The 25,071-nt window shown below is 47.6% G+C and overlaps 17 non-coding genes across 17 annotated transcripts; all 17 read left to right on the top strand.

The window, feature by feature from the left end:
• Positions 1-27: 27 nt before the first annotated feature.
• LOC142709405 (U2 spliceosomal RNA) lies at positions 28-218 on the top strand. Its single transcript, XR_012868986.1, has one exon. It is a non-coding gene; the product is annotated as a U2 spliceosomal RNA (small nuclear RNA).
• A 1,358-nt stretch (positions 219-1,576) lies between these two features.
• Positions 1,577-1,767, top strand: LOC142709403 (U2 spliceosomal RNA). Its single transcript, XR_012868984.1, has one exon. It is a non-coding gene; the product is annotated as a U2 spliceosomal RNA (small nuclear RNA).
• Positions 1,768-3,113: 1,346 nt separating this feature from the next.
• LOC142709402 (U2 spliceosomal RNA) lies at positions 3,114-3,304 on the top strand. Its single transcript, XR_012868983.1, has one exon. It is a non-coding gene; the product is annotated as a U2 spliceosomal RNA (small nuclear RNA).
• Positions 3,305-4,650: 1,346 nt separating this feature from the next.
• LOC142709401 (U2 spliceosomal RNA) lies at positions 4,651-4,841 on the top strand. The gene has a single exon (XR_012868982.1). It is a non-coding gene; the product is annotated as a U2 spliceosomal RNA (small nuclear RNA).
• Positions 4,842-6,183: 1,342 nt separating this feature from the next.
• LOC142709400 (U2 spliceosomal RNA) lies at positions 6,184-6,374 on the top strand. The gene has a single exon (XR_012868981.1). It is a non-coding gene; the product is annotated as a U2 spliceosomal RNA (small nuclear RNA).
• A 1,346-nt stretch (positions 6,375-7,720) lies between these two features.
• Positions 7,721-7,911, top strand: LOC142709399 (U2 spliceosomal RNA). Its single transcript, XR_012868980.1, has one exon. It is a non-coding gene; the product is annotated as a U2 spliceosomal RNA (small nuclear RNA).
• A 1,342-nt stretch (positions 7,912-9,253) lies between these two features.
• Positions 9,254-9,444, top strand: LOC142709397 (U2 spliceosomal RNA). Its single transcript, XR_012868979.1, has one exon. It is a non-coding gene; the product is annotated as a U2 spliceosomal RNA (small nuclear RNA).
• A 1,345-nt stretch (positions 9,445-10,789) lies between these two features.
• On the top strand, positions 10,790-10,980 carry LOC142709396 (U2 spliceosomal RNA). Its single transcript, XR_012868978.1, has one exon. It is a non-coding gene; the product is annotated as a U2 spliceosomal RNA (small nuclear RNA).
• Positions 10,981-12,324: 1,344 nt separating this feature from the next.
• LOC142709395 (U2 spliceosomal RNA) lies at positions 12,325-12,515 on the top strand. The gene has a single exon (XR_012868977.1). It is a non-coding gene; the product is annotated as a U2 spliceosomal RNA (small nuclear RNA).
• A 1,346-nt stretch (positions 12,516-13,861) lies between these two features.
• Positions 13,862-14,052, top strand: LOC142709394 (U2 spliceosomal RNA). The gene has a single exon (XR_012868976.1). It is a non-coding gene; the product is annotated as a U2 spliceosomal RNA (small nuclear RNA).
• A 1,344-nt stretch (positions 14,053-15,396) lies between these two features.
• Positions 15,397-15,587, top strand: LOC142709393 (U2 spliceosomal RNA). The gene has a single exon (XR_012868975.1). It is a non-coding gene; the product is annotated as a U2 spliceosomal RNA (small nuclear RNA).
• A 1,344-nt stretch (positions 15,588-16,931) lies between these two features.
• LOC142709427 (U2 spliceosomal RNA) lies at positions 16,932-17,122 on the top strand. The gene has a single exon (XR_012869005.1). It is a non-coding gene; the product is annotated as a U2 spliceosomal RNA (small nuclear RNA).
• A 1,348-nt stretch (positions 17,123-18,470) lies between these two features.
• Positions 18,471-18,661, top strand: LOC142709426 (U2 spliceosomal RNA). Its single transcript, XR_012869004.1, has one exon. It is a non-coding gene; the product is annotated as a U2 spliceosomal RNA (small nuclear RNA).
• A 1,342-nt stretch (positions 18,662-20,003) lies between these two features.
• LOC142709416 (U2 spliceosomal RNA) lies at positions 20,004-20,194 on the top strand. The gene has a single exon (XR_012868996.1). It is a non-coding gene; the product is annotated as a U2 spliceosomal RNA (small nuclear RNA).
• A 1,344-nt stretch (positions 20,195-21,538) lies between these two features.
• Positions 21,539-21,728, top strand: LOC142709421 (U2 spliceosomal RNA). Its single transcript, XR_012869000.1, has one exon. It is a non-coding gene; the product is annotated as a U2 spliceosomal RNA (small nuclear RNA).
• A 1,331-nt stretch (positions 21,729-23,059) lies between these two features.
• LOC142709404 (U2 spliceosomal RNA) lies at positions 23,060-23,250 on the top strand. The gene has a single exon (XR_012868985.1). It is a non-coding gene; the product is annotated as a U2 spliceosomal RNA (small nuclear RNA).
• Positions 23,251-24,593: 1,343 nt separating this feature from the next.
• Positions 24,594-24,784, top strand: LOC142709392 (U2 spliceosomal RNA). The gene has a single exon (XR_012868974.1). It is a non-coding gene; the product is annotated as a U2 spliceosomal RNA (small nuclear RNA).
• The last annotated feature ends 287 nt before the right edge of the window (positions 24,785-25,071 follow it).

Here is a 25,071-nt window from a genome sequence, read left to right as displayed (position 1 = left end):
TCGGGCAAGGCAAGGGCCGCTCGGGTTATCGCTTCTCGGCCTTTTGGCTAAGATCAAGTGTAGTATCTGTTCTTATCAGTTTAATATCTGATACGTCCCCTATCTGGGGACCATATATTAAATGGATTTTTAGAACAGGGAGATGGAAATAGAGCTTGCTCTGTCCACTCCACGCATTGACCTGGTATTGCAGTATTTCCAGGACCGGTGCACCCTTCCCTTATGTGTTGACTAAAATCAGATTCCAAAAGTGCTATTTGTGTTTGCTATTGTTTTTGTCTTTCTGATGGGATCTCCCCTTTTAATCCCATTATTTCAACACCTGTTGGACAATGCATTTGTACAGTCATGTGTGATAATGAGCTCATTTATTAAATGCAATTAATTAATACATTGCCACCTCTTGTTGTGTGTGTGTGTGTGTGTGTGTGTGTGTGTGTGTGTGTGTGTGTGTGTGTGTGTGTGTGTGTGTGTGTGTGTGTGTGTGTGTGTGTCTTCTGTGTTTCTGTGTTTCCGGCATTTCACATTGGAACAGCTCATTCACCTTCCTTGTCTTCTCTCCGCCCTCCCTTTTAGGTAGGTTAAAGAGCTGCACCTGAGCCAGCCACTGATTGATTGATGCAGCACCACAGTCAAATAGTGGAGTGGAGTAGGGGGAACAGCAAACAGCCATTAAAGCAGCCCGCCCGCCACAATGGACCTACCTGTGTACACTAGATGGATGTGATGGAATGTACTGTCGTCCCTACATTTCCAAGAAGAAGTAAGAATTGCAGTTGCAACAAACCCTTGCTTGCCTACAAAGAGAGCAGCAATTTGGATTTGTTACTATGTTACCTGGAAGAATAACAAACTGTGCAAGGATGGAGGTTGTAGGAGCAAAGAGAAGTTGTCTGTAAAGTTGGTGGATGCCTATTTTCCATTTTGCAGTCCCTTGTCTCCCTCTTGTGGCCTCCTGGAGGCAAATAAATGTGCAAAAAAAAGACAGCCTGGCGGCCGGCTGTTGCAGTGTTGCCCTCTCAGGCAACACTGAGTGACTGACTGAGCCGCACCGTCTTATATAAAGTTCAGACGGAACTTTGCACGTGTCATAGTGGAGCCCTCAGGATTCCAGAGCCAGCTTTCTGACATCATAATGGGGCCTGCCTCAGAGATAGATAAAAGCCTGGGCCCAGGCAGTGTTGGTCAGTGCTGCTCAGCAGGCAGCACTGGACTGGACTGGACTGGATTACAGCTGATACAAGGTGTGAAGGAACAAGGGGTGGCTGTGGGCATGCACTTGCTGCCGCTGCCAGTGTTTATCTGCATGGCAGGAGGGCATTTGGGCGTTGCCAGGAAGGCGTTTTTATGTAGATTCCTCCTCTTTCAGCACTGCATTGTGGTGCAAGCAAAAGAAGCAAATCCTGTGTAGCTTCCTCTCCGGCCTTTATTCACCTCCCTCCCGCTTAGTAGCTGTAAATGTGTGTGTGAGCCTGCAGGGCCCCATGGAATTGCCTAGGAGTAGGCTGAATCAATCGCTGCAAGGGGTGAACAGCAGTATGGGACAGGCTCGGGCAAGGCAAGGGCCGCTCGGGTTATCGCTTCTCGGCCTTTTGGCTAAGATCAAGTGTAGTATCTGTTCTTATCAGTTTAATATCTGATACGTCCCCTATCTGGGGACCATATATTAAATGGATTTTTAGAACAGGGAGATGGAAATAGAGCTTGCTCTGTCCACTCCACGCATTGACCTGGTATTGCAGTATTTCCAGGACCGGTGCACCCTTCCCTTATGTGTTGACTAAAATCAGATTCCAAAAGTGCTATTTGTGTTTGCTATTGTTTTTGTCTTTCTGATGGGATCTCCCCTTTTAATCCCATTATTTCAACACCTGTTGGACAATGCATTTGTACAGTCATGTGTGATAATGAGCTCATTTATTAAATGCAATTAATTAATACATTGCCACCTCTTGTTGTGTGTGTGTGTGTGTGTGTGTGTGTGTGTGTGTGTGTGTGTGTGTGTGTGTGTGTGTGTGTGTGTGTGTGTGTGTCTTCTGTGTTTCTGTGTTTCCGGCATTTCACATTGGAACAGCTCATTCACCTTCCTTGTCTTCTCTCCGCCCTCCCTTTTAGGTAGGTTAAAGAGCTGCACCTGAGCCAGCCACTGATTGATTGATGCAGCACCACAGTCAAATAGTGGAGTGGAGTAGGGGGAACAGCAAACAGCCATTAAAGCAGCCCGCCCGCCACAATGGACCTACCTGTGTACACTAGATGGATGTGATGGAATGTACTGTCGTCCCTACATTTCCAAGAAGAAGTAAGAATTGCAGTTGCAACAAACCCTTGCTTGCCTACAAAGAGAGCAGCAATTTGGATTTGTTACTATGTTACCTGGAAGAATAACAAACTGTGCAAGGATGGAGGTTGTAGGAGCAAAGAGAAGTTGTCTGTAAAGTTGGTGGATGCCTATTTTCCATTTTGCAGTCCCTTGTCTCCCTCTTGTGGCCTCCTGGAGGCAAATAAATGTGCAAAAAAAAGACAGCCTGGCGGCCGGCTGTTGCAGTGTTGCCCTCTCAGGCAACACTGAGTGACTGACTGAGCCGCACCGTCTTATATAAAGTTCAGACGGAACTTTGCACGTGTCATAGTGGAGCCCTCAGGATTCCAGAGCCAGCTTTCTGACATCATAATGGGGCCTGCCTCAGAGATAGATAAAAGCCTGGGCCCAGGCAGTGTTGGTCAGTGCTGCTCAGCAGGCAGCACTGGACTGGACTGGACTGGATTACAGCTGATACAAGGTGTGAAGGAACAAGGGGTGGCTGTGGGCATGCACTTGCTGCCGCTGCCAGTGTTTATCTGCATGGCAGGAGGGCATTTGGGCGTTGCCAGGAAGGCGTTTTTATGTAGATTCCTCCTCTTTCAGCACTGCATTGTGGTGCAAGCAAAAGAAGCAAATCCTGTGTAGCTTCCTCTCCGGCCTTTATTCACCTCCCTCCCGCTTAGTAGCTGTAAATGTGTGTGAGCCTGCAGGGCCCCATGGAATTGCCTAGGAGTAGGCTGAATCAATCGCTGCAAGGGGTGAACAGCAGTATGGGACAGGCTCGGGCAAGGCAAGGGCCGCTCGGGTTATCGCTTCTCGGCCTTTTGGCTAAGATCAAGTGTAGTATCTGTTCTTATCAGTTTAATATCTGATACGTCCCCTATCTGGGGACCATATATTAAATGGATTTTTAGAACAGGGAGATGGAAATAGAGCTTGCTCTGTCCACTCCACGCATTGACCTGGTATTGCAGTATTTCCAGGACCGGTGCACCCTTCCCTTATGTGTTGACTAAAATCAGATTCCAAAAGTGCTATTTGTGTTTGCTATTGTTTTTGTCTTTCTGATGGGATCTCCCCTTTTAATCCCATTATTTCAACACCTGTTGGACAATGCATTTGTACAGTCATGTGTGATAATGAGCTCATTTATTAAATGCAATTAATTAATACATTGCCACCTCTTGTTGTGTGTGTGTGTGTGTGTGTGTGTGTGTGTGTGTGTGTGTGTGTGTGTGTGTGTGTGTGTGTGTGTGTGTGTGTGTCTTCTGTGTTTCTGTGTTTCCGGCATTTCACATTGGAACAGCTCATTCACCTTCCTTGTCTTCTCTCCGCCCTCCCTTTTAGGTAGGTTAAAGAGCTGCACCTGAGCCAGCCACTGATTGATTGATGCAGCACCACAGTCAAATAGTGGAGTGGAGTAGGGGGAACAGCAAACAGCCATTAAAGCAGCCCGCCCGCCACAATGGACCTACCTGTGTACACTAGATGGATGTGATGGAATGTACTGTCGTCCCTACATTTCCAAGAAGAAGTAAGAATTGCAGTTGCAACAAACCCTTGCTTGCCTACAAAGAGAGCAGCAATTTGGATTTGTTACTATGTTACCTGGAAGAATAACAAACTGTGCAAGGATGGAGGTTGTAGGAGCAAAGAGAAGTTGTCTGTAAAGTTGGTGGATGCCTATTTTCCATTTTGCAGTCCCTTGTCTCCCTCTTGTGGCCTCCTGGAGGCAAATAAATGTGCAAAAAAAAGACAGCCTGGCGGCCGGCTGTTGCAGTGTTGCCCTCTCAGGCAACACTGAGTGACTGACTGAGCCGCACCGTCTTATATAAAGTTCAGACGGAACTTTGCACGTGTCATAGTGGAGCCCTCAGGATTCCAGAGCCAGCTTTCTGACATCATAATGGGGCCTGCCTCAGAGATAGATAAAAGCCTGGGCCCAGGCAGTGTTGGTCAGTGCTGCTCAGCAGGCAGCACTGGACTGGACTGGACTGGATTACAGCTGATACAAGGTGTGAAGGAACAAGGGGTGGCTGTGGGCATGCACTTGCTGCCGCTGCCAGTGTTTATCTGCATGGCAGGAGGGCATTTGGGCGTTGCCAGGAAGGCGTTTTTATGTAGATTCCTCCTCTTTCAGCACTGCATTGTGGTGCAAGCAAAAGAAGCAAATCCTGTGTAGCTTCCTCTCCGGCCTTTATTCACCTCCCTCCCGCTTAGTAGCTGTAAATGTGTGTGAGCCTGCAGGGCCCCATGGAATTGCCTAGGAGTAGGCTGAATCAATCGCTGCAAGGGGTGAACAGCAGTATGGGACAGGCTCGGGCAAGGCAAGGGCCGCTCGGGTTATCGCTTCTCGGCCTTTTGGCTAAGATCAAGTGTAGTATCTGTTCTTATCAGTTTAATATCTGATACGTCCCCTATCTGGGGACCATATATTAAATGGATTTTTAGAACAGGGAGATGGAAATAGAGCTTGCTCTGTCCACTCCACGCATTGACCTGGTATTGCAGTATTTCCAGGACCGGTGCACCCTTCCCTTATGTGTTGACTAAAATCAGATTCCAAAAGTGCTATTTGTGTTTGCTATTGTTTTTGTCTTTCTGATGGGATCTCCCCTTTTAATCCCATTATTTCAACACCTGTTGGACAATGCATTTGTACAGTCATGTGTGATAATGAGCTCATTTATTAAATGCAATTAATTAATACATTGCCACCTCTTGTTGTGTGTGTGTGTGTGTGTGTGTGTGTGTGTGTGTGTGTGTGTGTGTGTGTGTGTGTGTGTGTGTGTGTGTGTCTTCTGTGTTTCTGTGTTTCCGGCATTTCACATTGGAACAGCTCATTCACCTTCCTTGTCTTCTCTCCGCCCTCCCTTTTAGGTAGGTTAAAGAGCTGCACCTGAGCCAGCCACTGATTGATTGATGCAGCACCACAGTCAAATAGTGGAGTGGAGTAGGGGGAACAGCAAACAGCCATTAAAGCAGCCCGCCCGCCACAATGGACCTACCTGTGTACACTAGATGGATGTGATGGAATGTACTGTCGTCCCTACATTTCCAAGAAGAAGTAAGAATTGCAGTTGCAACAAACCCTTGCTTGCCTACAAAGAGAGCAGCAATTTGGATTTGTTACTATGTTACCTGGAAGAATAACAAACTGTGCAAGGATGGAGGTTGTAGGAGCAAAGAGAAGTTGTCTGTAAAGTTGGTGGATGCCTATTTTCCATTTTGCAGTCCCTTGTCTCCCTCTTGTGGCCTCCTGGAGGCAAATAAATGTGCAAAAAAAAGACAGCCTGGCGGCCGGCTGTTGCAGTGTTGCCCTCTCAGGCAACACTGAGTGACTGACTGAGCCGCACCGTCTTATATAAAGTTCAGACGGAACTTTGCACGTGTCATAGTGGAGCCCTCAGGATTCCAGAGCCAGCTTTCTGACATCATAATGGGGCCTGCCTCAGAGATAGATAAAAGCCTGGGCCCAGGCAGTGTTGGTCAGTGCTGCTCAGCAGGCAGCACTGGACTGGACTGGACTGGATTACAGCTGATACAAGGTGTGAAGGAACAAGGGGTGGCTGTGGGCATGCACTTGCTGCCGCTGCCAGTGTTTATCTGCATGGCAGGAGGGCATTTGGGCGTTGCCAGGAAGGCGTTTTTATGTAGATTCCTCCTCTTTCAGCACTGCATTGTGGTGCAAGCAAAAGAAGCAAATCCTGTGTAGCTTCCTCTCCGGCCTTTATTCACCTCCCTCCCGCTTAGTAGCTGTAAATGTGTGTGAGCCTGCAGGGCCCCATGGAATTGCCTAGGAGTAGGCTGAATCAATCGCTGCAAGGGGTGAACAGCAGTATGGGACAGGCTCGGGCAAGGCAAGGGCCGCTCGGGTTATCGCTTCTCGGCCTTTTGGCTAAGATCAAGTGTAGTATCTGTTCTTATCAGTTTAATATCTGATACGTCCCCTATCTGGGGACCATATATTAAATGGATTTTTAGAACAGGGAGATGGAAATAGAGCTTGCTCTGTCCACTCCACGCATTGACCTGGTATTGCAGTATTTCCAGGACCGGTGCACCCTTCCCTTATGTGTTGACTAAAATCAGATTCCAAAAGTGCTATTTGTGTTTGCTATTGTTTTTGTCTTTCTGATGGGATCTCCCCTTTTAATCCCATTATTTCAACACCTGTTGGACAATGCATTTGTACAGTCATGTGTGATAATGAGCTCATTTATTAAATGCAATTAATTAATACATTGCCACCTCTTGTTGTGTGTGTGTGTGTGTGTGTGTGTGTGTGTGTGTGTGTGTGTGTGTGTGTGTGTGTGTGTGTGTGTGTGTGTGTGTCTTCTGTGTTTCTGTGTTTCCGGCATTTCACATTGGAACAGCTCATTCACCTTCCTTGTCTTCTCTCCGCCCTCCCTTTTAGGTAGGTTAAAGAGCTGCACCTGAGCCAGCCACTGATTGATTGATGCAGCACCACAGTCAAATAGTGGAGTGGAGTAGGGGGAACAGCAAACAGCCATTAAAGCAGCCCGCCCGCCACAATGGACCTACCTGTGTACACTAGATGGATGTGATGGAATGTACTGTCGTCCCTACATTTCCAAGAAGAAGTAAGAATTGCAGTTGCAACAAACCCTTGCTTGCCTACAAAGAGAGCAGCAATTTGGATTTGTTACTATGTTACCTGGAAGAATAACAAACTGTGCAAGGATGGAGGTTGTAGGAGCAAAGAGAAGTTGTCTGTAAAGTTGGTGGATGCCTATTTTCCATTTTGCAGTCCCTTGTCTCCCTCTTGTGGCCTCCTGGAGGCAAATAAATGTGCAAAAAAAAGACAGCCTGGCGGCCGGCTGTTGCAGTGTTGCCCTCTCAGGCAACACTGAGTGACTGACTGAGCCGCACCGTCTTATATAAAGTTCAGACGGAACTTTGCACGTGTCATAGTGGAGCCCTCAGGATTCCAGAGCCAGCTTTCTGACATCATAATGGGGCCTGCCTCAGAGATAGATAAAAGCCTGGGCCCAGGCAGTGTTGGTCAGTGCTGCTCAGCAGGCAGCACTGGACTGGACTGGACTGGATTACAGCTGATACAAGGTGTGAAGGAACAAGGGGTGGCTGTGGGCATGCACTTGCTGCCGCTGCCAGTGTTTATCTGCATGGCAGGAGGGCATTTGGGCGTTGCCAGGAAGGCGTTTTTATGTAGATTCCTCCTCTTTCAGCACTGCATTGTGGTGCAAGCAAAAGAAGCAAATCCTGTGTAGCTTCCTCTCCGGCCTTTATTCACCTCCCTCCCGCTTAGTAGCTGTAAATGTGTGTGAGCCTGCAGGGCCCCATGGAATTGCCTAGGAGTAGGCTGAATCAATCGCTGCAAGGGGTGAACAGCAGTATGGGACAGGCTCGGGCAAGGCAAGGGCCGCTCGGGTTATCGCTTCTCGGCCTTTTGGCTAAGATCAAGTGTAGTATCTGTTCTTATCAGTTTAATATCTGATACGTCCCCTATCTGGGGACCATATATTAAATGGATTTTTAGAACAGGGAGATGGAAATAGAGCTTGCTCTGTCCACTCCACGCATTGACCTGGTATTGCAGTATTTCCAGGACCGGTGCACCCTTCCCTTATGTGTTGACTAAAATCAGATTCCAAAAGTGCTATTTGTGTTTGCTATTGTTTTTGTCTTTCTGATGGGATCTCCCCTTTTAATCCCATTATTTCAACACCTGTTGGACAATGCATTTGTACAGTCATGTGTGATAATGAGCTCATTTATTAAATGCAATTAATTAATACATTGCCACCTCTTGTTGTGTGTGTGTGTGTGTGTGTGTGTGTGTGTGTGTGTGTGTGTGTGTGTGTGTGTGTGTGTGTGTGTGTGTGTCTTCTGTGTTTCTGTGTTTCCGGCATTTCACATTGGAACAGCTCATTCACCTTCCTTGTCTTCTCTCCGCCCTCCCTTTTAGGTAGGTTAAAGAGCTGCACCTGAGCCAGCCACTGATTGATTGATGCAGCACCACAGTCAAATAGTGGAGTGGAGTAGGGGGAACAGCAAACAGCCATTAAAGCAGCCCGCCCGCCACAATGGACCTACCTGTGTACACTAGATGGATGTGATGGAATGTACTGTCGTCCCTACATTTCCAAGAAGAAGTAAGAATTGCAGTTGCAACAAACCCTTGCTTGCCTACAAAGAGAGCAGCAATTTGGATTTGTTACTATGTTACCTGGAAGAATAACAAACTGTGCAAGGATGGAGGTTGTAGGAGCAAAGAGAAGTTGTCTGTAAAGTTGGTGGATGCCTATTTTCCATTTTGCAGTCCCTTGTCTCCCTCTTGTGGCCTCCTGGAGGCAAATAAATGTGCAAAAAAAAGACAGCCTGGCGGCCGGCTGTTGCAGTGTTGCCCTCTCAGGCAACACTGAGTGACTGACTGAGCCGCACCGTCTTATATAAAGTTCAGACGGAACTTTGCACGTGTCATAGTGGAGCCCTCAGGATTCCAGAGCCAGCTTTCTGACATCATAATGGGGCCTGCCTCAGAGATAGATAAAAGCCTGGGCCCAGGCAGTGTTGGTCAGTGCTGCTCAGCAGGCAGCACTGGACTGGACTGGACTGGATTACAGCTGATACAAGGTGTGAAGGAACAAGGGGTGGCTGTGGGCATGCACTTGCTGCCGCTGCCAGTGTTTATCTGCATGGCAGGAGGGCATTTGGGCGTTGCCAGGAAGGCGTTTTTATGTAGATTCCTCCTCTTTCAGCACTGCATTGTGGTGCAAGCAAAAGAAGCAAATCCTGTGTAGCTTCCTCTCCGGCCTTTATTCACCTCCCTCCCGCTTAGTAGCTGTAAATGTGTGTGAGCCTGCAGGGCCCCATGGAATTGCCTAGGAGTAGGCTGAATCAATCGCTGCAAGGGGTGAACAGCAGTATGGGACAGGCTCGGGCAAGGCAAGGGCCGCTCGGGTTATCGCTTCTCGGCCTTTTGGCTAAGATCAAGTGTAGTATCTGTTCTTATCAGTTTAATATCTGATACGTCCCCTATCTGGGGACCATATATTAAATGGATTTTTAGAACAGGGAGATGGAAATAGAGCTTGCTCTGTCCACTCCACGCATTGACCTGGTATTGCAGTATTTCCAGGACCGGTGCACCCTTCCCTTATGTGTTGACTAAAATCAGATTCCAAAAGTGCTATTTGTGTTTGCTATTGTTTTTGTCTTTCTGATGGGATCTCCCCTTTTAATCCCATTATTTCAACACCTGTTGGACAATGCATTTGTACAGTCATGTGTGATAATGAGCTCATTTATTAAATGCAATTAATTAATACATTGCCACCTCTTGTTGTGTGTGTGTGTGTGTGTGTGTGTGTGTGTGTGTGTGTGTGTGTGTGTGTGTGTGTGTGTGTGTGTGTGTGTGTCTTCTGTGTTTCTGTGTTTCCGGCATTTCACATTGGAACAGCTCATTCACCTTCCTTGTCTTCTCTCCGCCCTCCCTTTTAGGTAGGTTAAAGAGCTGCACCTGAGCCAGCCACTGATTGATTGATGCAGCACCACAGTCAAATAGTGGAGTGGAGTAGGGGGAACAGCAAACAGCCATTAAAGCAGCCCGCCCGCCACAATGGACCTACCTGTGTACACTAGATGGATGTGATGGAATGTACTGTCGTCCCTACATTTCCAAGAAGAAGTAAGAATTGCAGTTGCAACAAACCCTTGCTTGCCTACAAAGAGAGCAGCAATTTGGATTTGTTACTATGTTACCTGGAAGAATAACAAACTGTGCAAGGATGGAGGTTGTAGGAGCAAAGAGAAGTTGTCTGTAAAGTTGGTGGATGCCTATTTTCCATTTTGCAGTCCCTTGTCTCCCTCTTGTGGCCTCCTGGAGGCAAATAAATGTGCAAAAAAAAGACAGCCTGGCGGCCGGCTGTTGCAGTGTTGCCCTCTCAGGCAACACTGAGTGACTGACTGAGCCGCACCGTCTTATATAAAGTTCAGACGGAACTTTGCACGTGTCATAGTGGAGCCCTCAGGATTCCAGAGCCAGCTTTCTGACATCATAATGGGGCCTGCCTCAGAGATAGATAAAAGCCTGGGCCCAGGCAGTGTTGGTCAGTGCTGCTCAGCAGGCAGCACTGGACTGGACTGGACTGGATTACAGCTGATACAAGGTGTGAAGGAACAAGGGGTGGCTGTGGGCATGCACTTGCTGCCGCTGCCAGTGTTTATCTGCATGGCAGGAGGGCATTTGGGCGTTGCCAGGAAGGCGTTTTTATGTAGATTCCTCCTCTTTCAGCACTGCATTGTGGTGCAAGCAAAAGAAGCAAATCCTGTGTAGCTTCCTCTCCGGCCTTTATTCACCTCCCTCCCGCTTAGTAGCTGTAAATGTGTGTGAGCCTGCAGGGCCCCATGGAATTGCCTAGGAGTAGGCTGAATCAATCGCTGCAAGGGGGTGAACAGCAGTATGGGACAGGCTCGGGCAAGGCAAGGGCCGCTCGGGTTATCGCTTCTCGGCCTTTTGGCTAAGATCAAGTGTAGTATCTGTTCTTATCAGTTTAATATCTGATACGTCCCCTATCTGGGGACCATATATTAAATGGATTTTTAGAACAGGGAGATGGAAATAGAGCTTGCTCTGTCCACTCCACGCATTGACCTGGTATTGCAGTATTTCCAGGACCGGTGCACCCTTCCCTTATGTGTTGACTAAAATCAGATTCCAAAAGTGCTATTTGTGTTTGCTATTGTTTTTGTCTTTCTGATGGGATCTCCCCTTTTAATCCCATTATTTCAACACCTGTTGGACAATGCATTTGTACAGTCATGTGTGATAATGAGCTCATTTATTAAATGCAATTAATTAATACATTGCCACCTCTTGTTGTGTGTGTGTGTGTGTGTGTGTGTGTGTGTGTGTGTGTGTGTGTGTGTGTGTGTGTGTGTGTGTGTGTGTGTGTCTTCTGTGTTTCTGTGTTTCCGGCATTTCACATTGGAACAGCTCATTCACCTTCCTTGTCTTCTCTCCGCCCTCCCTTTTAGGTAGGTTAAAGAGCTGCACCTGAGCCAGCCACTGATTGATTGATGCAGCACCACAGTCAAATAGTGGAGTGGAGTAGGGGGAACAGCAAACAGCCATTAAAGCAGCCCGCCCGCCACAATGGACCTACCTGTGTACACTAGATGGATGTGATGGAATGTACTGTCGTCCCTACATTTCCAAGAAGAAGTAAGAATTGCAGTTGCAACAAACCCTTGCTTGCCTACAAAGAGAGCAGCAATTTGGATTTGTTACTATGTTACCTGGAAGAATAACAAACTGTGCAAGGATGGAGGTTGTAGGAGCAAAGAGAAGTTGTCTGTAAAGTTGGTGGATGCCTATTTTCCATTTTGCAGTCCCTTGTCTCCCTCTTGTGGCCTCCTGGAGGCAAATAAATGTGCAAAAAAAAGACAGCCTGGCGGCCGGCTGTTGCAGTGTTGCCCTCTCAGGCAACACTGAGTGACTGACTGAGCCGCACCGTCTTATATAAAGTTCAGACGGAACTTTGCACGTGTCATAGTGGAGCCCTCAGGATTCCAGAGCCAGCTTTCTGACATCATAATGGGGCCTGCCTCAGAGATAGATAAAAGCCTGGGCCCAGGCAGTGTTGGTCAGTGCTGCTCAGCAGGCAGCACTGGACTGGACTGGACTGGATTACAGCTGATACAAGGTGTGAAGGAACAAGGGGTGGCTGTGGGCATGCACTTGCTGCCGCTGCCAGTGTTTATCTGCATGGCAGGAGGGCATTTGGGCGTTGCCAGGAAGGCGTTTTTATGTAGATTCCTCCTCTTTCAGCACTGCATTGTGGTGCAAGCAAAAGAAGCAAATCCTGTGTAGCTTCCTCTCCGGCCTTTATTCACCTCCCTCCCGCTTAGTAGCTGTAAATGTGTGTGAGCCTGCAGGGCCCCATGGAATTGCCTAGGAGTAGGCTGAATCAATCGCTGCAAGGGGTGAACAGCAGTATGGGACAGGCTCGGGCAAGGCAAGGGCCGCTCGGGTTATCGCTTCTCGGCCTTTTGGCTAAGATCAAGTGTAGTATCTGTTCTTATCAGTTTAATATCTGATACGTCCCCTATCTGGGGACCATATATTAAATGGATTTTTAGAACAGGGAGATGGAAATAGAGCTTGCTCTGTCCACTCCACGCATTGACCTGGTATTGCAGTATTTCCAGGACCGGTGCACCCTTCCCTTATGTGTTGACTAAAATCAGATTCCAAAAGTGCTATTTGTGTTTGCTATTGTTTTTGTCTTTCTGATGGGATCTCCCCTTTTAATCCCATTATTTCAACACCTGTTGGACAATGCATTTGTACAGTCATGTGTGATAATGAGCTCATTTATTAAATGCAATTAATTAATACATTGCCACCTCTTGTTGTGTGTGTGTGTGTGTGTGTGTGTGTGTGTGTGTGTGTGTGTGTGTGTGTGTGTGTGTGTGTGTGTGTGTGTGTGTCTTCTGTGTTTCTGTGTTTCCGGCATTTCACATTGGAACAGCTCATTCACCTTCCTTGTCTTCTCTCCGCCCTCCCTTTTAGGTAGGTTAAAGAGCTGCACCTGAGCCAGCCACTGATTGATTGATGCAGCACCACAGTCAAATAGTGGAGTGGAGTAGGGGGAACAGCAAACAGCCATTAAAGCAGCCCGCCCGCCACAATGGACCTACCTGTGTACACTAGATGGATGTGATGGAATGTACTGTCGTCCCTACATTTCCAAGAAGAAGTAAGAATTGCAGTTGCAACAAACCCTTGCTTGCCTACAAAGAGAGCAGCAATTTGGATTTGTTACTATGTTACCTGGAAGAATAACAAACTGTGCAAGGATGGAGGTTGTAGGAGCAAAGAGAAGTTGTCTGTAAAGTTGGTGGATGCCTATTTTCCATTTTGCAGTCCCTTGTCTCCCTCTTGTGGCCTCCTGGAGGCAAATAAATGTGCAAAAAAAAGACAGCCTGGCGGCCGGCTGTTGCAGTGTTGCCCTCTCAGGCAACACTGAGTGACTGACTGAGCCGCACCGTCTTATATAAAGTTCAGACGGAACTTTGCACGTGTCATAGTGGAGCCCTCAGGATTCCAGAGCCAGCTTTCTGACATCATAATGGGGCCTGCCTCAGAGATAGATAAAAGCCTGGGCCCAGGCAGTGTTGGTCAGTGCTGCTCAGCAGGCAGCACTGGACTGGACTGGACTGGATTACAGCTGATACAAGGTGTGAAGGAACAAGGGGTGGCTGTGGGCATGCACTTGCTGCCGCTGCCAGTGTTTATCTGCATGGCAGGAGGGCATTTGGGCGTTGCCAGGAAGGCGTTTTTATGTAGATTCCTCCTCTTTCAGCACTGCATTGTGGTGCAAGCAAAAGAAGCAAATCCTGTGTAGCTTCCTCTCCGGCCTTTATTCACCTCCCTCCCGCTTAGTAGCTGTAAATGTGTGTGAGCCTGCAGGGCCCCATGGAATTGCCTAGGAGTAGGCTGAATCAATCGCTGCAAGGGGTGAACAGCAGTATGGGACAGGCTCGGGCAAGGCAAGGGCCGCTCGGGTTATCGCTTCTCGGCCTTTTGGCTAAGATCAAGTGTAGTATCTGTTCTTATCAGTTTAATATCTGATACGTCCCCTATCTGGGGACCATATATTAAATGGATTTTTAGAACAGGGAGATGGAAATAGAGCTTGCTCTGTCCACTCCACGCATTGACCTGGTATTGCAGTATTTCCAGGACCGGTGCACCCTTCCCTTATGTGTTGACTAAAATCAGATTCCAAAAGTGCTATTTGTGTTTGCTATTGTTTTTGTCTTTCTGATGGGATCTCCCCTTTTAATCCCATTATTTCAACACCTGTTGGACAATGCATTTGTACAGTCATGTGTGATAATGAGCTCATTTATTAAATGCAATTAATTAATACATTGCCACCTCTTGTTGTGTGTGTGTGTGTGTGTGTGTGTGTGTGTGTGTGTGTGTGTGTGTGTGTGTGTGTGTGTGTGTGTGTGTGTGTCTTCTGTGTTTCTGTGTTTCCGGCATTTCACATTGGAACAGCTCATTCACCTTCCTTGTCTTCTCTCCGCCCTCCCTTTTAGGTAGGTTAAAGAGCTGCACCTGAGCCAGCCACTGATTGATTGATGCAGCACCACAGTCAAATAGTGGAGTGGAGTAGGGGGAACAGCAAACAGCCATTAAAGCAGCCCGCCCGCCACAATGGACCTACCTGTGTACACTAGATGGATGTGATGGAATGTACTGTCGTCCCTACATTTCAAGAAGAAGTAAGAATTGCAGTTGCAACAAACCCTTGCTTGCCTACAAAGAGAGCAGCAATTTGGATTTGTTACTATGTTACCTGGAAGAATAACAAACTGTGCAAGGATGGAGGTTGTAGGAGCAAAGAGAAGTTGTCTGTAAAGTTGGTGGATGCCTATTTTCCATTTTGCAGTCCCTTGTCTCCCTCTTGTGGCCTCCTGGAGGCAAATAAATGTGCAAAAAAAAGACAGCCTGGCGGCCGGCTGTTGCAGTGTTGCCCTCTCAGGCAACACTGAGTGACTGACTGAGCCGCACCGTCTTATATAAAGTTCAGACGGAACTTTGCACGTGTCATAGTGGAGCCCTCAGGATTCCAGAGCCAGCTTTCTGACAATCATAATGGGGCCTGCCTCAGAGATAGATAAAAGCCTGGGCCCAGGCAGTGTTGGTCAGTGCTGCTCAGCAGGCAGCACTGGACTGGACTGGACTGGATTACAGCTGATACAAGGTGTGAAGAACAAGGGGTGGCTGTGGGCATGCACTTGCTGCCGCTGCCAGTGTTTATCTGCATGGCAGGAGGGGCATTTGGGCGTTGCCAGGAAGGCGTTTTTATGTAGATTCCTCCTCTTTCAGCACTGCATTGTGGTGCAAGCAAAAGAAGCAAATCCTGTGTAGCTTCCTCTCCGGCCTTTATTCACCTCCCTCCCGCTTAGTAGCTGTAAATGTGTGTGAGCCTGCAGGGCCCCATGGAATTGCCTAGGAGTAGGCTGAATCAATCGCTGCAAGGGGTGAACAGCAGTATGGGACAGGCTCGGGCAAGGCAAGGGCCGCTCGGGTTATCGCTTCTCGGCCTTTTGGCTAAGATCAAGTGTAGTATCTGTTCTTATCAGTTTAATATCTGATACGTCCCCTATCTGGGGACCATATATTAAATGGATTTTTAGAACAGGGAGATGGAAATAGAGCTTGCTCTGTCCACTCCACGCATTGACCTGGTATTGCAGTATTTCCAGGACCGGTGCACCCTTCCCTTATGTGTTGACTAAAATCAGATTCCAAAAGTGCTATTTGTGTTTGCTATTGTTTTTGTCTTTCTGATGGGATCTCCCCTTTTAATCCCATTATTTCAACACCTGTTGGACAATGCATTTGTACAGTCATGTGTGATAATGAGCTCATTTATTAAATGCAATTAATTAATACATTGCCACCTCTTGTGTGTGTGTGTGTGTTGTGTGTGTGTGTGTGTGTGTGTGTGTGTGTGTGTGTGTGTGTGTGTGTGTGTGTGTGTGTCTTCTGTGTTTCTGTGTTTCCGGCATTTCACATTGGAACAGCTCATTCACCTTCCTTGTCTTCTCTCCGCCCTCCCTTTTAGGTAGGTTAAAGAGCTGCACCTGAGCCAGCCACTGATTGATTGATGCAGCACCACAGTCAAATAGTGGAGTGGAGTAGGGGGAACAGCAAACAGCCATTAAAGCAGCCCGCCCGCCACAATGGACCTACCTGTGTACACTAGATGGATGTGATGGAATGTACTGTCGTCCCTACATTTCCAAGAAGAAGTAAGAATTGCAGTTGCAACAAACCCTTGCTTGCCTACAAAGAGAGCAGCAATTTGGATTTGTTACTATGTTACCTGGAAGAATAACAAACTGTGCAAGGATGGAGGTTGTAGGAGCAAAGAGAAGTTGTCTGTAAAGTTGGTGGATGCCTATTTTCCATTTTGCAGTCCCTTGTCTCCCTCTTGTGGCCTCCTGGAGGCAAATAAATGTGCAAAAAAAAGACAGCCTGGCGGCCGGCTGTTGCAGTGTTGCCCTCTCAGGCAACACTGAGTGACTGACTGAGCCGCACCGTCTTATATAAAGTTCAGACGGAACTTTGCACGTGTCATAGTGGAGCCCTCAGGATTCCAGAGCCAGCTTTCTGACATCATAATGGGGCCTGCCTCAGAGATAGATAAAAGCCTGGGCCCAGGCAGTGTTGGTCAGTGCTGCTCAGCAGGCAGCACTGGACTGGACTGGACTGGATTACAGCTGATACAAGGTGTGAAGGAACAAGGGGTGGCTGTGGGCATGCACTTGCTGCCGCTGCCAGTGTTTATCTGCATGGCAGGAGGGCATTTGGGCGTTGCCAGGAAGGCGTTTTTATGTAGATTCCTCCTCTTTCAGCACTGCATTGTGGTGCAAGCAAAAGAAGCAAATCCTGTGTAGCTTCCTCTCCGGCCTTTATTCACCTCCCTCCCGCTTAGTAGCTGTAAATGTGTGTGAGCCTGCAGGGCCCCATGGAATTGCCTAGGAGTAGGCTGAATCAATCGCTGCAAGGGGTGAACAGCAGTATGGGACAGGCTCGGGCAAGGCAAGGGCCGCTCGGGTTATCGCTTCTCGGCCTTTTGGCTAAGATCAAGTGTAGTATCTGTTCTTATCAGTTTAATATCTGATACGTCCCCTATCTGGGGACCATATATTAAATGGATTTTTAGAACAGGGAGATGGAAATAGAGCTTGCTCTGTCCACTCCACGCATTGACCTGGTATTGCAGTATTTCCAGGACCGGTGCACCCTTCCCTTATGTGTTGACTAAAATCAGATTCCAAAAGTGCTATTTGTGTTTGCTATTGTTTTTGTCTTTCTGATGGGATCTCCCCTTTTAATCCCATTATTTCAACACCTGTTGGACAATGCATTTGTACAGTCATGTGTGATAATGAGCTCATTTATTAAATGCAATTAATTAATACATTGCCACCTCTTGTTGTGTGTGTGTGTGTGTGTGTGTGTGTGTGTGTGTGTGTGTGTGTGTGTGTGTGTGTGTGTGTGTGTGTGTGTGTGTGTCTTCTGTGTTTCTGTGTTTCCGGCATTTCACATTGGAACAGCTCATTCACCTTCCTTGTCTTCTCTCCGCCCTCCCTTTTAGGTAGGTTAAAGAGCTGCACCTGAGCCAGCCACTGATTGATTGATGCAGCACCACAGTCAAATAGTGGAGTGGAGTAGGGGGAACAGCAAACAGCCATTAAAGCAGCCCGCCCGCCACAATGGACCTACCTGTGTACACTAGATGGATGTGATGGAATGTACTGTCGTCCCTACATTTCCAAGAAGAAGTAAGAATTGCAGTTGCAACAAACCCTTGCTTGCCTACAAAGAGAGCAGCAATTTGGATTTGTTACTATGTTACCTGGAAGAATAACAAACTGTGCAAGGATGGAGGTTGTAGGAGCAAAGAGAAGTTGTCTGTAAAGTTGGTGGATGCCTATTTTCCATTTTGCAGTCCCTTGTCTCCCTCTTGTGGCCTCCTGGAGGCAAATAAATGTGCAAAAAAAAGACAGCCTGGCGGCCGGCTGTTGCAGTGTTGCCCTCTCAGGCAACACTGAGTGACTGACTGAGCCGCACCGTCTTATATAAAGTTCAGACGGAACTTTGCACGTGTCATAGTGGAGCCCTCAGGATTCCAGAGCCAGCTTTCTGACATCATAATGGGGCCTGCCTCAGAGATAGATAAAAGCCTGGGCCCAGGCAGTGTTGGTCAGTGCTGCTCAGCAGGCAGCACTGGACTGGACTGGACTGGATTACAGCTGATACAAGGTGTGAAGGAACAAGGGGTGGCTGTGGGCATGCACTTGCTGCCGCTGCCAGTGTTTATCTGCATGGCAGGAGGGCATTTGGGCGTTGCCAGGAAGGCGTTTTTATGTAGATTCCTCCTCTTTCAGCACTGCATTGTGGTGCAAGCAAAAGAAGCAAATCCTGTGTAGCTTCCTCTCCGGCCTTTATTCACCTCCCTCCCGCTTAGTAGCTGTAAATGTGTGTGAGCCTGCAGGGCCCCATGGAATTGCCTAGGAGTAGGCTGAATCAATCGCTGCAAGGGGTGAACAGCAGTATGGGACAGGCTCGGGCAAGGCAAGGGCCGCTCGGGTTATCGCTTCTCGGCCTTTTGGCTAAGATCAAGTGTAGTATCTGTTCTTATCAGTTTAATATCTGATACGTCCCCTATCTGGGGACCATATATTAAATGGATTTTTAGAACAGGGAGATGGAAATAGAGCTTGCTCTGTCCACTCCACGCATTGACCTGGTATTGCAGTATTTCCAGGACCGGTGCACCCTTCCCTTATGTGTTGACTAAAATCAGATTCCAAAAGTGCTATTTGTGTTTGCTATTGTTTTTGTCTTTCTGATGGGATCTCCCCTTTTAATCCCATTATTTCAACACCTGTTGGACAATGCATTTGTACAGTCATGTGTGATAATGAGCTCATTTATTAAATGCAATTAATTAATACATTGCCACCTCTTGTTGTGTGTGTGTGTGTGTGTGTGTGTGTGTGTGTGTGTGTGTGTGTGTGTGTGTGTGTGTGTGTGTGTGTGTGTCTTCTGTGTTTCTGTGTTTCCGGCATTTCACATTGGAACAGCTCATTCACCTTCCTTGTCTTCTCTCCGCCCTCCCTTTTAGGTAGGTTAAAGAGCTGCACCTGAGCCAGCCACTGATTGATTGATGCAGCACCACAGTCAAATAGTGGAGTGGAGTAGGGGGAACAGCAAACAGCCATTAAAGCAGCCCGCCCGCCACAATGGACCTACCTGTGTACACTAGATGGATGTGATGGAATGTACTGTCGTCCCTACATTTCCAAGAAGAAGTAAGAATTGCAGTTGCAACAAACCCTTGCTTGCCTACAAAGAGAGCAGCAATTTGGATTTGTTACTATGTTACCTGGAAGAATAACAAACTGTGCAAGGATGGAGGTTGTAGGAGCAAAGAGAAGTTGTCTGTAAAGTTGGTGGATGCCTATTTTCCATTTTGCAGTCCCTTGTCTCCCTCTTGTGGCCTCCTGGAGGCAAATAAATGTGCAAAAAAAAGACAGCCTGGCGGCCGGCTGTTGCAGTGTTGCCCTCTCAGGCAACACTGAGTGACTGACTGAGCCGCACCGTCTTATATAAAGTTCAGACGGAACTTTGCACGTGTCATAGTGGAGCCCTCAGGATTCCAGAGCCAGCTTTCTGACATCATAATGGGGCCTGCCTCAGAGATAGATAAAAGCCTGGGCCCAGGCAGTGTTGGTCAGTGCTGCTCAGCAGGCAGCACTGGACTGGACTGGACTGGATTACAGCTGATACAAGGTGTGAAGGAACAAGGGGTGGCTGTGGGCATGCACTTGCTGCCGCTGCCAGTGTTTATCTGCATGGCAGGAGGGCATTTGGGCGTTGCCAGGAAGGCGTTTTTATGTAGATTCCTCCTCTTTCAGCACTGCATTGTGGTGCAAGCAAAAGAAGCAAATCCTGTGTAGCTTCCTCTCCGGCCTTTATTCACCTCCCTCCCGCTTAGTAGCTGTAAATGTGTGTGAGCCTGCAGGGCCCCATGGAATTGCCTAGGAGTAGGCTGAATCAATCGCTGCAAGGGGTGAACAGCAGTATGGGACAGGCTCGGGCAAGGCAAGGGCCGCTCGGGTTATCGCTTCTCGGCCTTTTGGCTAAGATCAAGTGTAGTATCTGTTCTTATCAGTTTAATATCTGATACGTCCCCTATCTGGGGACCATATATTAAATGGATTTTTAGAACAGGGAGATGGAAATAGAGCTTGCTCTGTCCACTCCACGCATTGACCTGGTATTGCAGTATTTCCAGGACCGGTGCACCCTTCCCTTATGTGTTGACTAAAATCAGATTCCAAAAGTGCTATTTGTGTTTGCTATTGTTTTTGTCTTTCTGATGGGATCTCCCCTTTTAATCCCATTATTTCAACACCTGTTGGACAATGCATTTGTACAGTCATGTGTGATAATGAGCTCATTTATTAAATGCAATTAATTAATACATTGCCACCTCTTGTTGTGTGTGTGTGTGTGTGTGTGTGTGTGTGTGTGTGTGTGTGTGTGTGTGTGTGTGTGTGTGTGTGTGTGTGTGTCTTCTGTGTTTCTGTGTTTCCGGCATTTCACATTGGAACAGCTCATTCACCTTCCTTGTCTTCTCTCCGCCCTCCCTTTTAGGTAGGTTAAAGAGCTGCACCTGAGCCAGCCACTGATTGATTGATGCAGCACCACAGTCAAATAGTGGAGTGGAGTAGGGGGAACAGCAAACAGCCATTAAAGCAGCCCGCCCGCCACAATGGACCTACCTGTGTACACTAGATGGATGTGATGGAATGTACTGTCGTCCCTACATTTCCAAGAAGAAGTAAGAATTGCAGTTGCAACAAACCCTTGCTTGCCTACAAAGAGAGCAGCAATTTGGATTTGTTACTATGTTACCTGGAAGAATAACAAACTGTGCAAGGATGGAGGTTGTAGGAGCAAAGAGAAGTTGTCTGTAAAGTTGGTGGATGCCTATTTTCCATTTTGCAGTCCCTTGTCTCCCTCTTGTGGCCTCCTGGAGGCAAATAAATGTGCAAAAAAAAGACAGCCTGGCGGCCGGCTGTTGCAGTGTTGCCCTCTCAGGCAACACTGAGTGACTGACTGAGCCGCACCGTCTTATATAAAGTTCAGACGGAACTTTGCACGTGTCATAGTGGAGCCCTCAGGATTCCAGAGCCAGCTTTCTGACATCATAATGGGGCCTGCCTCAGAGATAGATAAAAGCCTGGGCCCAGGCAGTGTTGGTCAGTGCTGCTCAGCAGGCAGCACTGGACTGGACTGGACTGGATTACAGCTGATACAAGGTGTGAAGGAACAAGGGGTGGCTGTGGGCATGCACTTGCTGCCGCTGCCAGTGTTTATCTGCATGGCAGGAGGGCATTTGGGCGTTGCCAGGAAGGCGTTTTTATGTAGATTCCTCCTCTTTCAGCACTGCATTGTGGTGCAAGCAAAAGAAGCAAATCCTGTGTAGCTTCCTCTCCGGCCTTTATTCACCTCCCTCCCGCTTAGTAGCTGTAAATGTGTGTGAGCCTGCAGGGCCCCATGGAATTGCCTAGGAGTAGGCTGAATCAATCGCTGCAAGGGGTGAACAGCAGTATGGGACAGGCTCGGGCAAGGCAAGGGCCGCTCGGGTTATCGCTTCTCGGCCTTTTGGCTAAGATCAAGTGTAGTATCTGTTCTTATCAGTTTAATATCTGATACGTCCCCTATCTGGGGACCATATATTAAATGGATTTTAGAACAGGGAGATGGAAATAGAGCTTGCTCTGTCCACTCCACGCATTGACCTGGTATTGCAGTATTTCCAGGACCGGTGCACCCTTCCCTTATGTGTTGACTAAAATCAGATTCCAAAAGTGCTATTTGTGTTGCTATTGTTTTTGTCTTTCTGATGGGATCTCCCCTTTTAATCCCATTATTTCAACACCTGTTGGACAATGCATTTGTACAGTCATGTGTGATAATGAGCTCATTTATTAAATGCAATTAATTAATACATTGCCACCTCTTGTTGTGTGTGTGTGTGTGTGTGTGTGTGTGTGTGTGTGTGTGTGTGTGTGTGTGTGTGTGTGTGTCTTCTGTGTTTCTGTGTTTCCGGCATTTCACATTGGAACAGCTCATTCACCTTCCTTGTCTTCTCTCCGCCCTCCCTTTTAGGTAGGTTAAAGAGCTGCACCTGAGCCAGCCACTGATTGATTGATGCAGCACCACAGTCAAATAGTGGAGTGGAGTAGGGGGAACAGCAAACAGCCATTAAAGCAGCCCGCCCGCCACAATGGACCTACCTGTGTACACTAGATGGATGTGATGGAATGTACTGTCGTCCCTACATTTCCAAGAAGAAGTAAGAATTGCAGTTGCAACAAACCCTTGCTTGCCTACAAAGAGAGCAGCAATTTGGATTTGTTACTATGTTACCTGGAAGAATAACAAACTGTGCAAGGATGGAGGTTGTAGGAGCAAAGAGAAGTTGTCTGTAAAGTTGGTGGATGCCTATTTTCCATTTTGCAGTCCCTTGTCTCCCTCTTGTGGCCTCCTGGAGGCAAATAAATGTGCAAAAAAAAGACAGCCTGGCGGCCGGCTGTTGCAGTGTTGCCCTCTCAGGCAACACTGAGTGACTGACTGAGCCGCACCGTCTTATATAAAGTTCAGACGGAACTTTGCACGTGTCATAGTGGAGCCCTCAGGATTCCAGAGCCAGCTTTCTGACATCATAATGGGGCCTGCCTCAGAGATAGATAAAAGCCTGGGCCCAGGCAGTGTTGGTCAGTGCTGCTCAGCAGGCAGCACTGACTGGACTGGACTGGATTACAGCTGATACAAGGTGTGAAGGAACAAGGGGTGGCTGTGGGCATGCACTTGCTGCCGCTGCCAGTGTTTATCTGCATGGCAGGAGGGCATTTGGGCGTTGCCAGGAAGGCGTTTTTATGTAGATTCCTCCTCTTTCAGCACTGCATTGTGGTGCAAGCAAAAGAAGCAAATCCTGTGTAGCTTCCTCTCCGGCCTTTATTCACCTCCCTCCCGCTTAGTAGCTGTAAATGTGTGTGAGGCCTGCAGGGCCCCATGGAATTGCCTAGGAGTAGGCTGAATCAATCGCTGCAAGGGGTGAACAGCAGTATGGGACAGGCTCGGGCAAGGCAAGGGCCGCTCGGGTTATCGCTTCTCGGCCTTTTGGCTAAGATCAAGTGTAGTATCTGTTCTTATCAGTTTAATATCTGATACGTCCCCTATCTGGGGACCATATATTAAATGGATTTTTAGAACAGGGAGATGGAAATAGAGCTTGCTCTGTCCACTCCACGCATTGACCTGGTATTGCAGTATTTCCAGGACCGGTGCACCCTTCCCTTATGTGTTGACTAAAATCAGATTCCAAAAGTGCTATTTGTGTTTGCTATTGTTTTTGTCTTTCTGATGGGATCTCCCCTTTTAATCCCATTATTTCAACACCTGTTGGACAATGCATTTGTACAGTCATGTGTGATAATGAGCTCATTTATTAAATGCAATTAATTAATACATTGCCACCTCTTGTTGTGTGTGTGTGTGTGTGTGTGTGTGTGTGTGTGTGTGTGTGTGTGTGTGTGTGTGTGTGTGTGTGTGTGTGTCTTCTGTGTTTCTGTGTTTCCGGCATTTCACATTGGAACAGCTCATTCACCTTCCTTGTCTTCTCTCCGCCCTCCCTTTTAGGTAGGTTAAAGAGCTGCACCTGAGCCAGCCACTGATTGATTGATGCAGCACCACAGTCAAATAGTGGAGTGGAGTAGGGGGAACAGCAAACAGCCATTAAAGCAGCCCGCCCGCCACAATGGACCTACCTGTGTACACTAGATGGATGTGATGGAATGTACTGTCGTCCCTACATTTCCAAGAAGAAGTAAGAATTGCAGTTGCAACAAACCCTTGCTTGCCTACAAAGAGAGCAGCAATTTGGATTTGTTACTATGTTACCTGGAAGAATAACAAACTGTGCAAGGATGGAGGTTGTAGGAGCAAAGAGAAGTTGTCTGTAAAAGTTGGTGGATGCCTATTTTCCATTTTGCAGTCCCTTGTCTCCCTCTTGTGGCCTCCTGGAGGCAAATAAATGTGCAAAAAAAAGACAGCCTGGCGGCCGGCTGTTGCAGTGTTGCCCTCTCAGGCAACACTGAGTGACTGACTGAGCCGCACCGTCTTATATAAAGTTCAGACGGAACTTTGCACGTGTCATAGTGGAGCCCTCAGGATTCCAGAGCCAGCTTTCTGACATCATAATGGGGCCTGCCTCAGAGATAGATAAAAGCCTGGGCCCAGGCAGTGTTGGTCAGTGCTGCTCAGCAGGCAGCACTGGACTGGACTGGACTGGATTACAGCTGATACAAGGTGTGAAGGAACAAGGGGTGGCTGTGGGCATGCACTTGCTGCCGCTGCCAGTGTTTATCTGCATGGCAGGAGGGCATTTGGGCGTTGCCAGGAAGGCGTTTTTATGTAGATTCCTCCTCTTTCAGCACTGCATTGTGGTGCAAGCAAAAGAAGCAAATCCTGTGTAGCTTCCTCTCCGGCCTTTATTCACCTCCCTCCCGCTTAGTAGCTGTAAATGTGTGTGAGCCTGCAGGGCCCCATGGAATTGCCTAGGAGTAGGCTGAATCAATCGCTGCAAGGGGTGAACAGCAGTATGGGACAGGCTCGGGCAAGGCAAGGGCCGCTCGGGTTATCGCTTCTCGGCCTTTTGGCTAAGATCAAGTGTAGTATCTGTTCTTATCAGTTTAATATCTGATACGTCCCCTATCTGGGGACCATATATTAAATGGATTTTTAGAACAGGGAGATGGAAATAGAGCTTGCTCTGTCCACTCCACGCATTGACCTGGTATTGCAGTATTTCCAGGACCGGTGCACCCTTCCCTTATGTGTTGACTAAAATCAGATTCCAAAAGTGCTATTTGTGTTTGCTATTGTTTTTGTCTTTCTGATGGGATCTCCCTTTTAATCCCATTATTTCAACACCTGTTGGACAATGCATTTGTACAGTCATGTGTGATAATGAGCTCATTTATTAAATGCAATTAATTAATACATTGCCACCTCTTGTTGTGTGTGTGTGTGTGTGTGTGTGTGTGTGTGTGTGTGTGTGTGTGTGTGTGTGTGTGTGTGTGTGTCTTCTGTGTTTCTGTGTTTCCGGCATTTCACA

This window comes from Rhinoderma darwinii, unplaced genomic scaffold, assembly GCF_050947455.1.
Source record: "Rhinoderma darwinii isolate aRhiDar2 unplaced genomic scaffold, aRhiDar2.hap1 Scaffold_4067, whole genome shotgun sequence".
Classification (NCBI taxonomy): Eukaryota; Metazoa; Chordata; class Amphibia; order Anura; family Rhinodermatidae; genus Rhinoderma; species Rhinoderma darwinii.
Note: the sequence above shows the minus strand (reverse complement) of the source record. Positions and strands in the feature narration are given on the sequence as shown.